Consider the following 12087-nt stretch of genomic DNA (forward strand, 5'->3'; position numbering starts at 1 on the left):
AGAAACAGTTTACCGCACTTATGGTTAATGCTTTTTATACTATGAGCTAGATATTTGATCTGACCCCTTCCATTTAACCCTAAGATTGTTCGATGAGTGAAATTTCTGGTACAACATGAAAACATTTATAATCTTTCATTCTATACATTCTATACATTTCATTCCAAACATAGTAACAAACAATAAAAGACGCTTACCACCATAACAAAGTTTTTCTCCATTTTACGTATTTCAATTTATACATGCCTGTTCAGATTATAGCAACGTAACTAAAAAGGGTGGCTACTGACGCTTTACTGCCCCAGCAGGGTCACGAGACAGGAATAACAAAATCGAATTTACATGAGTCATGTAGTCATTACCACTAGTCGATAGAACAGTACGACGCATATCATATGTACATATTTCTGAGGTTTCAGATATTTAGATACTATCTAGAATAACCATAACAGTATATGAGGTAAGATGAAACATGCCTCGCGTGAATTTGACTTTTACACCTTGCTTCATAATTCATGGTGTCTTCTTAACTTGTTACATATTACTATTTAGCAACTAAGTAGGATGGGGTTTCAGAGACAGATACAGGGAACAAAAAGTCTATTATTGACTGGTTTTTTTTAACAATATTATGAGAATTGGTCGTTTGGTCATGCACGTTAGTAAATTTTACGAAAAAGAACACAAACACACACGCACATAGATAGACTGTATGGAACATCTGTTCAAGTTAATTGATCAATATTTTATCTATTTACATATAATATTCGGTACGGGACCCTCTGTCCTTTTAAAAATTAGAATTTTAAACGCAGAATTCATTGTAATTAATATCGTTTGGATTTTATTTACAGGTTAATAAGTGTTTAAGCTTTTAAAATCTCTACACACAGTCTATGGAAGAAGCGTATCGATAAAAACTTTTCTTATATCAATGAGCGATATTGTCTAATATCAATTGTAAATATGCAGACATTCCATGCGGAAAATGTTGTTTTCGTCAACGAATAATTAAGAAAATACAAACTTTAAAACTTATTGTTCAAATATAAACAACAATTGAGTCTAAATATACATTCAGAAGTTAGTTAGAACCTAAAGTTTATGTCCGTGTAAAATTTGAAGTGCTGTGTTTTTCTTATATACATAAATAAGCAATGCGATACTTTTAAAATATAAATGCGATACTTTTAAAATATCATAGCGGTGTTTTTGTAATATCGATATTAGTATTTATTAGTATTAATATTTGACTGCTGTATCCATATTTTGACAATTTTACCTATTATGTCTGTTTTGTTCATGCATCGTTGTAAATATGACAGACTTTGATGATAGTTATCAAAGGTACCAGGATTATAATTTTGTACGCCAGACGCGCGTTTCGTCTACATAAGACTCATCAGTGACGCTCATATCAAAATATTAATAAAGCCAAACAAGTACAAAGTTGAAGAGCATTGAGGATCCAAAATTCCAAAAAGTTGTGCCAAGTACGGCTAAGGTAATCTATGCCTGGGATAAGAAAATCCTTAGTTTTTCGAAAAAATCAAAGTTTGGTAAACAGGAAATTTATAAAAATGACCACATTATTGATATTCATGTCAACACCGAAGTGTTGACTACTGGGCTGGTGATACCCTCGGGGACGAAACGTCCACCAGCAGTGGCATCGACCCAGTGGTGTAAATAGTTATCAAAGGTACCAGGATTATAATTTTGTACGCCAGACTGTCATACACGTGACAGGTTTAGCGCAATATAACCAGGTTCAATCCACCATTTTCAAAATTTGAAAATGCCAGTACCGATGGTGTTTAATAGACAATGTCGTAATCAAATAGCTAAGTACCAAAATCATTGTTCACATATATATAACATTTAGCAAATTTATAATGAACGCACCGAAATAATTATATATCAGATATGCTCACAACGCATGCATGGAAGACTTTCTTTATTGAAAACAAAGAAACTAACTTTTGACAAAGATGAATCATACTGTCCTCGTTCAGATTGATTCGACAAAATTTGGCCTGTGCATTTTTGAATCTCCTTTTTTTATACAAATTAGACTGTTGGTTTTCCTGTATGAGTGGTTTAATACTAGTAATTTGTTGGTTCCTATATAGCGTGGTGTTTGCTGAGAGTCAAGGCTCCGTGTTTAAGGCCCTACTTTGATCTATAATGGTTTACTTAAAACAAACTATTACTTTGATGGAAAGTTCTCTCATTCGAACTCATGCACCATCTTCTTAATATATCTATAAATCTTATATCAGATAAACCCCTTATAAATAACTGCTTTCCTGTCCTTCAAAACGTCATTTGGGTGCTGAATCTTTTGTTAAGTGCGATATGAACAAACACACTTCTAAAGCTTTAAAGGTAACGACAGTTATGATGGTACAAGAACGATTACGTCAATAAAAATACCAAATAAACAGCACTGAACGATCTAAATGTATAAATATAGAAAAAATATATACACATTTCTAACGTCAACAGACATTTACATCTTATTCATTTGTTTTCTAAACAATTTTTTGTTAGTATTCATTGAAGAAATGAATTTATAACAAGCGATACGGATTGTTATCTATACGATCGATTACTAGTCAAAAACGTAAACCAAATCTCTGTGGTAGCAAAGCAATGGAATGCACTCACGGTCATCGCGATGTAAAAGAGCGTCCAGGCGGCGAGCTGATTATGTTCATAGTGGTATCGATTTACCAACGGGGAAAGTCTTTGATATAAAAAAGAACTGTTTTCCTTCTCAATATTTTTCTATGTTAATAATAAATACATTTTCTGTTTGACAAGATTTTTGATTTTCGTTGTATCTGAAGTTGTTCAATTTATAGTCTGTGGCTACTCAGCTGGTATCTTTAAAGTTCGGGACATCAGCATTTGTACATTTTAATTTGTTTGGAATATTTATATTACCATTTGAATATTAATTGTTATTTGGAGCTGTATTGGATTGGACTGTTTGAATGTTTTTTTTAAGTAATGATATGTATGGTCCACAACGAAGTTGTCGGTGCCATATAGCTTTACCCTTGTTCGAAATTCCGTAATTCCGAAAATCCGAAAATCCGTCCGTCATTCTGAAATGTCGTAATTTCGAAATTCCGTCATTCCGTAACAAACCATTATACGGAGGTTTTTTTTAAACGCCTTCATATATTGGGCTTATTTTTGTTTTGTGAGTTAACCATGATGAGTTACAGATCAAGTTTAAGTTTTGTTCTGCTTGGCTAATTTTTGCCGAAATTACGGGCTATGGACTTTGATAAATTGTTGAAAATCTCAGTTATACAGACTTTTTTCTAAATGCTTTCAAATATTGGACTGATTTTTTTTGTATGTGAGCTAACTATGATGATTTGCAGATGAAATTTAAATTTTTTTGCTCCACTAATTTTGGCCAAAATTAAGGGTTAACAACTTCGAAAATTGTTGAAAATCACAGTTATACTGACTCCTTTTCTATACGCTTCTAGATTTTGAGCTGATTTTTGACATGTGAGACTACCATCATGTTTGTGTCCACATTTGTTATTGAAATTGCAGATTTTTCAACATTTTAAGACGGGACAATTCGTGTTGTTTTGACATATCTAGTTTTTGTCTGTTTCGATATTACCCATGTGGATAGGCTATAGCAGTGTGACCTCAAGGGCAGATCCAGCCGTTTTCAAAAGGGGGTTCCAAACCTAGGATAAGGGGGTGGGGTCCAACCATATGTCCCAATTCAAATGCATTGATCGGCCACTGGACCTATATTAGAATCTAATAGGTTGGTAGTCTATTTACAACCGCATTTAAATTCCACCATTGCATCATCACTTCAAACAGAATTAGTCGGTTAAACCATGTGATTGAACAGGTTTTCAACACTTTCAAATATCAATAGGGTCAAGCAACATTTTTAAAATGATAAGATCGTGTAAGCGTTAATTTTGTTACAGATACGAAATTTTAGTGATATTGATCCTCTAACATTAAGCCGGTCATGAACTAAGTTTGTGAAATATGTTTGCGGTTCTTTTGACATGCATTGTGACGTGTCATCGTATTAATTTTGTATTAGAAAACTATAGAAGTTATATTAGAAAAGTATCGCATTCATGAATTTTTGATATTAAAAAAATATCGCTATGATATAAGACAAACATCGCATTGATATTTTAAAATATAGCAGTATCTTTGACTTATAAGCGATTTTGGCGTATCCAAAAATTGAATTCATCTCAATTGCATTCCACATAATTTGCTACATGACATTAATTGAATTTGTACATCTACAAATGATAAATCGTGCATTTATGTCTCATTTATTCAACAATTCAATTTTCTCGGTTAAATACCCCTTGCTTGGTTTAACTTAAAATAATTCATGGAAATTATACAGCAGAATTATGTCTTTTTAAATGACAGCCTGTTTTACGAAAAGAATCATTACTTTATACCGAGAAATCTTCGTTCCTTCATAAAAATGTAAACATTCGTCTGAGATTTCCCACAATGCAACTCGTTGATATAAGACAATATCGCTAATTGATATAAGAAAAGTTTTTATCGTATCGCACCTTCCATAGACTGACACATATATTTCACTTTTCTCATTATGCTATATAAGTTACGATATAAAACACTTGTTTCCATGTCTGTATGCCCTGTAAATGCCTGTTTTAGTTATCGACTATCGATGTGATTTCATGTGCTCTGAAAGGTTATCAGACCCTACTCGTATGTGACACCTATCGTGTTACTCCTATATAATACAATGATAATTAAGATATATCAAGTGACAATATATTACAAAAAAGCGGTTTGGTAATTTACTTTTATCTAACAGTAAGACATCGCTAAATTCGTAAACCAATCGACCATATAAAAGTTTAGAATGTTTTCTTTTGTTGTGTGCCGTTATAGGTAACATATGTTCCTATTTCAGTCCCTTGTGTCGTTTGATCAGTTGGTGCTCATTGGTATATATCCCATTTATTGAACAGATTATTTTTTTTGAGAATGGAGATTAATTAAAAAAAAAAACTATTTCTTCGTCAACATTGATTTTGCATTTATTTTAAAGTTTATTGCTTCAGTAAAATTATACAATGATATTCAAGATACATTCTTTGACAATATATAATAAATATATATAAAGCATAATACAAACAATAGCATATGTATGTACATTGTATATATACAAAACGTATAGCACTAAATAAAGGTCATAAAAAAAATCATTGAAACTTGAAGGAGTAAAAAATAATGCATATCAACATTTTCAACGAACGCATAAATGCTTTTTTTAACATGCATCATTGAAGTTGGTGACAATTCGTAAGAATCAATTCAGATTTCTACACCACCACCAGAGACATATATACACATGTAAATATGTCTCTGCCACCACTTAATATTTGACCGGTCTTGAATTAGAAGTATATGCAGTATATATGTCAGTTCTGATTTAAATAAAATATTTTTTATCAATTGTCAATAAAACCAAAGAATATTCACCAAAGGTTTAGAACCTAGAATAGTGCAACTGATTAATTCTTGTCAAGCTATTGAATAAAAAGAATAGATGAACATGAGCTAAATTAGAAAAAAATGTACACATATTTCAATATGAAATTGTTAGTGATTTTATTAAATGCAAACTAAGCACTCTTATTAATATAATGGTACATTTGTACTTGTGGAAATACATTAATAGAAATTGAATGCATTGAATAAACTAACCAAGATATATATGATGGTTTTTTTTTAAAGTCTCAATATTCAAGAAAGTAACGATATGGTAACAAGACTTGGGATATCCGCTGCAGTAGAATGACTGTTGGAACCAGGAGTAGAGTCCTGCGATAAAATGTTCTGTTGTGAGTAAGCGGCACAACTAGTTGTTGACACTTGTGATTCCTCTGTAAGCACTGAAGGAAGAGTTTTTGAACAAAACATGGCTAGGTCGTTGACTGGACCTGGTAATACAGGTAAACTTATACGCTCATGTACATGGATGTTAGCAGAAGTAGATGTCAGCACTGATGCGTCAGTTGTTGGAGATACAAAAAATGGAGACATATCAAAGGAAACAGAATTGTGTTGTTCTGGAATGACGTGATGATCCTCTTGGAAGATTGACGTAACTGAGTCACACAATAGACGTAGATTGCTGACGGCTATATCCGGGCTGACGAACAAATTTGAAGCATGGTTGTTTATCATCTGCTCTAACTCTTTGTACTTTTTGGTTTTAGTTATCTTGCTCGGTTTTGGTCGTCTGTTAATGTGTAGTTGAGGTGGTGGTATGGAGAACACATTCAAAGGTGAGCTGTCGAAACAGTCTGCTCGTCTGAAATCGTCAGTTTCTTCCTGTACTTGTGATTGGTTGATATTGGTAAACATGCTGTCTATACTAAAGTTGAAATCAGGAATGACGGAATGAGATGACGGTTCAGTAACAGTTGCAGACGATGTTGTTATTGCAGAAAATGAGCATTCGGACATGGAACTATGTGGAATGGCTTCAGTACAAATATTGTTGGCTGGTAGAGCTATCTCTTTTAAGTTTAAATGTTGATAAAGTGTTGGTGCCCATGAACCTGAGTCAACTATATTGTTCTTTTGCAACAGGAACACGTCACGTGGAACTTTGGCGAAGACTACGGTCCATACTTTCCCTCCATGATGTATGCGGTCAATACATTCAAAACATCTGTTGATGCTGAGTGTCTTGCGAACAGTGTGTTTCCAACCAGTGTAAGCAGTACAGAAGAATGGAAATAGAGTGCGGAGGAAATCAAACAATACGGAGGTAGTGATTGTCTTGTCTGGTTGGTTGTCTATGGCAAGGACTATCATACCGGTGTATGAATATGGTGGCTTTGGTAATCTTTCTTGCTTCTGTCTTTTGTTGTCTAAACATGGCGATGAAATGCGTTTACGCTTTTGTTGGGAAATGCTGAGCGACCTGTAAAAATAAACAACATTATAAATAAAACAGGTCTGATGGTTTTCTTAAATTGGTTAGTTTATTTAAATGAAAGAATTTTTGAATCAAGTGAGGATAAAGCACAGGGGCTTGTTTAGTGGGTCCGACGAGGTTTTACTGTCAGTGGCGATCGCTATCCTAATTGGTATTTTATCAGACGAGGTTTTACTGTCAATGGCGATCGCTATCCTAATTGGTATTTTATCAGACGAGGTTTTACTGTCAGTGGCGATCGCTATCCTAATTGGTATTTTATCAGACGAGGTTTTACTGTCAGTGGCGATCGCTTTCCTAATTGGTATTTTATCAGACGAGGTTTTACTGTCAATGGCGATCGCTATCCTAATTGGTATTTTATCAGACGAGGTTTTACTGTCAGTGGCGATCGCTATCCTAATTGGTATTTTATCAGACGAGGTTTTACTGTCAGTGGCGATCGCTATCCTAATTGGTATTTTATCAGACGAGGTTTTACTGTCAGTGGCGATCGCTATCCTAATTGGTATTTTATCAGACGAGGTTTTACTGTCAGTGGCGATCGCTATCCTAATTGGTATTTTATCAGACGAGGTTTTACTGTCAATGGCGATCGCTATCCTAATTGGTATTTGCGATCGCTATCCTAATTGGTATTTGATCAGACGAGGTTTTACTGTCAATGGCGATCGCTATCCTAATTGGTATTTGATCAGACGAGGTTTTACTGTCAATGGCGATCGCTATCCTAATTGGTATTTTATATAGGATAGCGATCGCCATTGACAGTTAAACCTCGTCTGACCCACTAAACAAGCCCCTGTGGATAAAGACCGAACAATGAGATCTGAGTGATTTGGAGTTGCGTCTTTTTGACGCACTTCTTATCATAATTTTCGATAGCAGTTTTTGATTCTACTGTGTCACGTTTACCCTTAATTATAGATTAAAAAGAAAATCCTAATTATAAGTACCCATCCCACGATGTTTATCGATTCGCATTATTAAGTGTGTATACTACTAGAACTACTTGGCGCACATTTAATGTATTGCCATGTATGATCGTTCATTTTTTATTTTTTAACACATGTTATAAAAAAAAACACGTCACACGTAGATAGATTATACTAACATATGTTAAAAATCATATCAAATTCTAATAATTTGTGTTTTTTTTTTTTGTATTTTTCCTTTTAACTCATACAAATCTCAATAAAAATCCATACTTTTATGGTGTATTGTTGTTTTAGAATAATGATTGTCATACTAAATGGCTACAATTACGAGGTAAATCAGGAACACAATATATGAGGGCCCTCATGGGGTTTTTGATTATGTGATTACTTGGCCGTTTTTTTAATGATTATTTGATTATTAAGCCAAATATTCATGATTATTTGATTACCTAGGACTGTAATTTTAGTTTATGATTATTTGATTACTAAAGATAAGCAAATATTTAATGATTATGTGATTATATTGGCAAAAAAATGGTGATTATGTGATTACTAGGACCCCCCCCCACCCCCCCCCCCCCCATGAGGGGCCTCATATATCATACCAATTGAATGAGTCTGGATAAATCTCTACTCAAATGAAATAATGAGCAATGTTATTTAATAGCAACTTTACCTGACCATATAGGAAAATAGGTATTTAGTCGGATCTTAACACGTACTTGTGATTTGGCGAACTCCGAAACAGCGGTTACGTCCTCTTTACTACGCTACGTTGACTTTAACTAACGTTGATAGTTTAGCGAAGCAACGTCACCACTGTTTCGGAGTTTGGTGATTTGGTTAAAACCGGTTTTGTTCAAAATATACGAAGAAATGTCGAAATGTTCAGGACTTAATTAAATCCGTATTTCGGTAGGATGGTGCAAGCATACGATTTTTATTGCGTCTTACACTTTGAGAAGCGAATGATATTCAACTACTTTATTCGAATATTGTGTAAAAACGTTAATTTTGAGCTATGAAAGTCAAGTGGCTCGAGTATTTTTCTGAGGAAGTTTTAAAAAATTGCAAAGAAATATTTTTACATTGGGTTAGCTTTCATTAGTCTTAACTATCTATAGATTAACAACTTTTGGTTATATTTATAATTTAGAATCATCATTGAAGGTGGGGGACGATTTCGCAGATAATTAATTATACTGATGTGCCATTTGTATGCAAGAGTGACATTTCGTTGTATTATGTGCCAATTCGAAAAAGTTATGCGAGTATTCTCTCCCCTTAACAGGTTCATTATTTTATAATTAAGTTTAGGTTTCTGATATAATTTTGAATAATTACAAAATGTATCAATTCAATATATTTCATTTTTTGTTATTGGTGTATCAAAAACATTGATGTACGAATATAATTTCATAAATTTGAAACGTTTAAAATGATTACATACCAATATAAAGAACCGTTCATCATTTTTGAAAAAGACTATGAACGAGAATTCTATTTTATTATCTTTCCTTGATGACAGATTGATTGGGAAATGAACCAGCGTAATATAATAGTAATCACAGAGAGGGACCAGCAAGCAATTTTTAATTGTAGCTTATTCAACGTTAAAACATTTTTCCACTATAAACGAATGTTACTTTATACAAATATAAGGACTTTGTTAACTAAATCTACAAATGTTATTAGATATTAAAATTTTTTATTGCAATAGATTAATATGCTATCAGTTATACAACAAAATATACTCTAAGTAACCCTCTGAAAAAGTTGCAATTTTAAAAATCATTCCGAATGCACAATAATGACGTGTTATCAAGTACAGAGGTTTTATATGATACAAAATCGGTTTCTTTTGATTCTCTAAAATATCATTTTATCTTGACGTGATGTGATGTGCACATTACTGAATTGGAAGGCTTTTTAGGGGACGGAGTGTAGTTGTTAGATGTTATAATGTATCATAAATTGAAAATGATATATCTATAATGAATATGTTTTGACTTAGATGTAAAAAAAACCCACTCAAGTTCAACTCAAATGACATCTTTGTAACACAAAGATACATTTCATATTTGTTTCATTCATAACATTTCTATGAGCAGGGGATAATAACCAGCTCATGAGTCAGCACATAATTGCTGACATGAATTATCATTGATATGGTCATATATAAAAAAATGACTGTTTACAAAACTTTGAGTTACTAATTATAAAAAAGAAGATGTGGTATAATTGCCGATGAGACAACTCTCCACAAGAGACCAAAATGACACAGAAAGTAACACATTTAGGCCAGGTCACCGCACGGCCTTCAACAATGAACAAAGCCCATACCGCATAGTCAGCTATAAAAGGCCCCGAAATGACCATGCAAAACAATTTAAACGAGAAAACCAACGGCCTTATTTATGTAGGCTTTTCTATCCCAGGAATAGATTACTTTAGCTGCAATTAACTTTTTCAAAATTTAACATTATAAGGTATGGGGGAAATGTGAATTCAGATTATTTTTTCCATCAATCCGGGATTCAGGATATTTTTTTTGGAAAAAAACATAACCCCACTCCTTATCCCTGGAAGTTAAATGGTAGTTCCCTTATTTGTATAAGACTTGGAAAATACAGGGCCGATACTCAAAATAATAAAAACATGTATTCTATTGCGTTGTTTAAGGCTTCAACAATATATATTTCTGACACGAGTAAATATATTTTGACCGAGAAAGCAAGGTTGTGAATAGTAAATAAGTGTTCTTCACAAATTTTATGCGTCCGAAACGCATTTCTTGATTGACCCAATCAGGATAGCTCAAAGCCGAATATTTCAAAGTCAAAGTTTCGGATAAGAACCGAAACAGTTGAAGGGCTATATAACCAAATGGACCTGTTTCTGCTTTTTGGTCGGGTTGTTGTTTCTTTGACACATTCCCAATTTCAATTCTCAATTCTATCTAAATAAATATCAAATGTCTTAGGAGTTGAAATCTCATTTAAAATAATAAAAGGTCTCAAATACCACTGAATGACAGATAATGGGTTCATTTCATTTTGGATGCCTCTACAGATTCTCAAATGTCAATTGTATGATCTAAGGTAACATAGTATTCCGTAAAAAAATCTTAAATTCTTGTATTTTGGTGTTCGGACGTTTTGTTGCCGTGTATATGGTGTCATAGGATACTGATTTGGATAAAGTTTGTCTGCTAACAAAATAACAGACATCGGGGAAACCCAATTCATGACCTATCAATCGGTTGCACAACCACTGCCAAGGCATGGAAAAAGGAAGCATGATTCGACAATTTGAAGGAGAAAAAGATTAAATATCAAATTCTTTACTAAAAAATATCAAATCTTATGAGAGCACTTTGTGTTTCTAGCTCTGGTTCCGACAATTCACTGTTGGGTCTTTTTGCGGTCCTCGTTTAAAATTTGTCTATTACTTTAAAAATATAAAAGCTTCCAAGTGACGGATGTAAATTGCTTAACAAAAATACTTACATTCCACAAAGCTTTTTGCAATGAAGGCGAAATCATAATTTTAAACCCCCAATAATATTGAGTTATGAAGGGATGGGGAAGTTTTCAAGAGAAACAGAAGATATCCCAAATTTATATGGTTCTTCATAGCGCACAAAACTCGATTTTTTTGCAAGCAGGTTCGAAAAAAAAACATGTTTTATCAGGTATGTCTGAGTCCCGATGGAGTGTCATAAGCTCGGTTCCGGTAATACGAAGACAGGAAATAGGTTCACACGTTGATGATGTGCCCTTAAACATATATAACAAAAAGAGACTAGGACTTCACCAATGATTCATCCATTAAGAAAAAAATTAAATATCTACAAACCAAGGTTTGATCATTAAAAAGTTTAAACATCTAGTTTACAATATGTCTTACACTAATACGTATAGAAAAGATATGAATAAATTATGGAGAGTCTATCCAAGATCTGACAATAAAATAAAAGTCCTAAAACAAAAGCACGTTTCCAATCGTATAAAAGACAACCACTTACAAGGTTAATGATTTTAGAAGACCAAACAAACATGACCTTGTTGCAAGGTTAAACTTGATTTAAGACCGCAACTCACTTTTTGAAAAAAAAACCCAAAAAATTCCGCTTAAAAAATA

General features: G+C 33.3%; 1 protein-coding gene across 1 annotated transcript in view; it reads right to left on the minus strand.

The window, feature by feature from the left end:
• Positions 1-784: 784 nt before the first annotated feature.
• LOC139525537 (uncharacterized) overlaps positions 785-12087 on the minus strand; it is a 228890-nt gene continuing 217587 nt past the window's right edge. The window contains exon 11 of the mRNA XM_071320942.1: positions 785-797. The gene's annotated coding sequence lies outside the window, so the exon portion shown is untranslated. The remainder of the gene's footprint in view (positions 798-12087) is intronic.

This window comes from Mytilus edulis, chromosome 5, assembly GCF_963676685.1.
Source record: "Mytilus edulis chromosome 5, xbMytEdul2.2, whole genome shotgun sequence".
In the NCBI taxonomy this organism is placed as follows: Eukaryota; Metazoa; Mollusca; class Bivalvia; order Mytilida; family Mytilidae; genus Mytilus; species Mytilus edulis.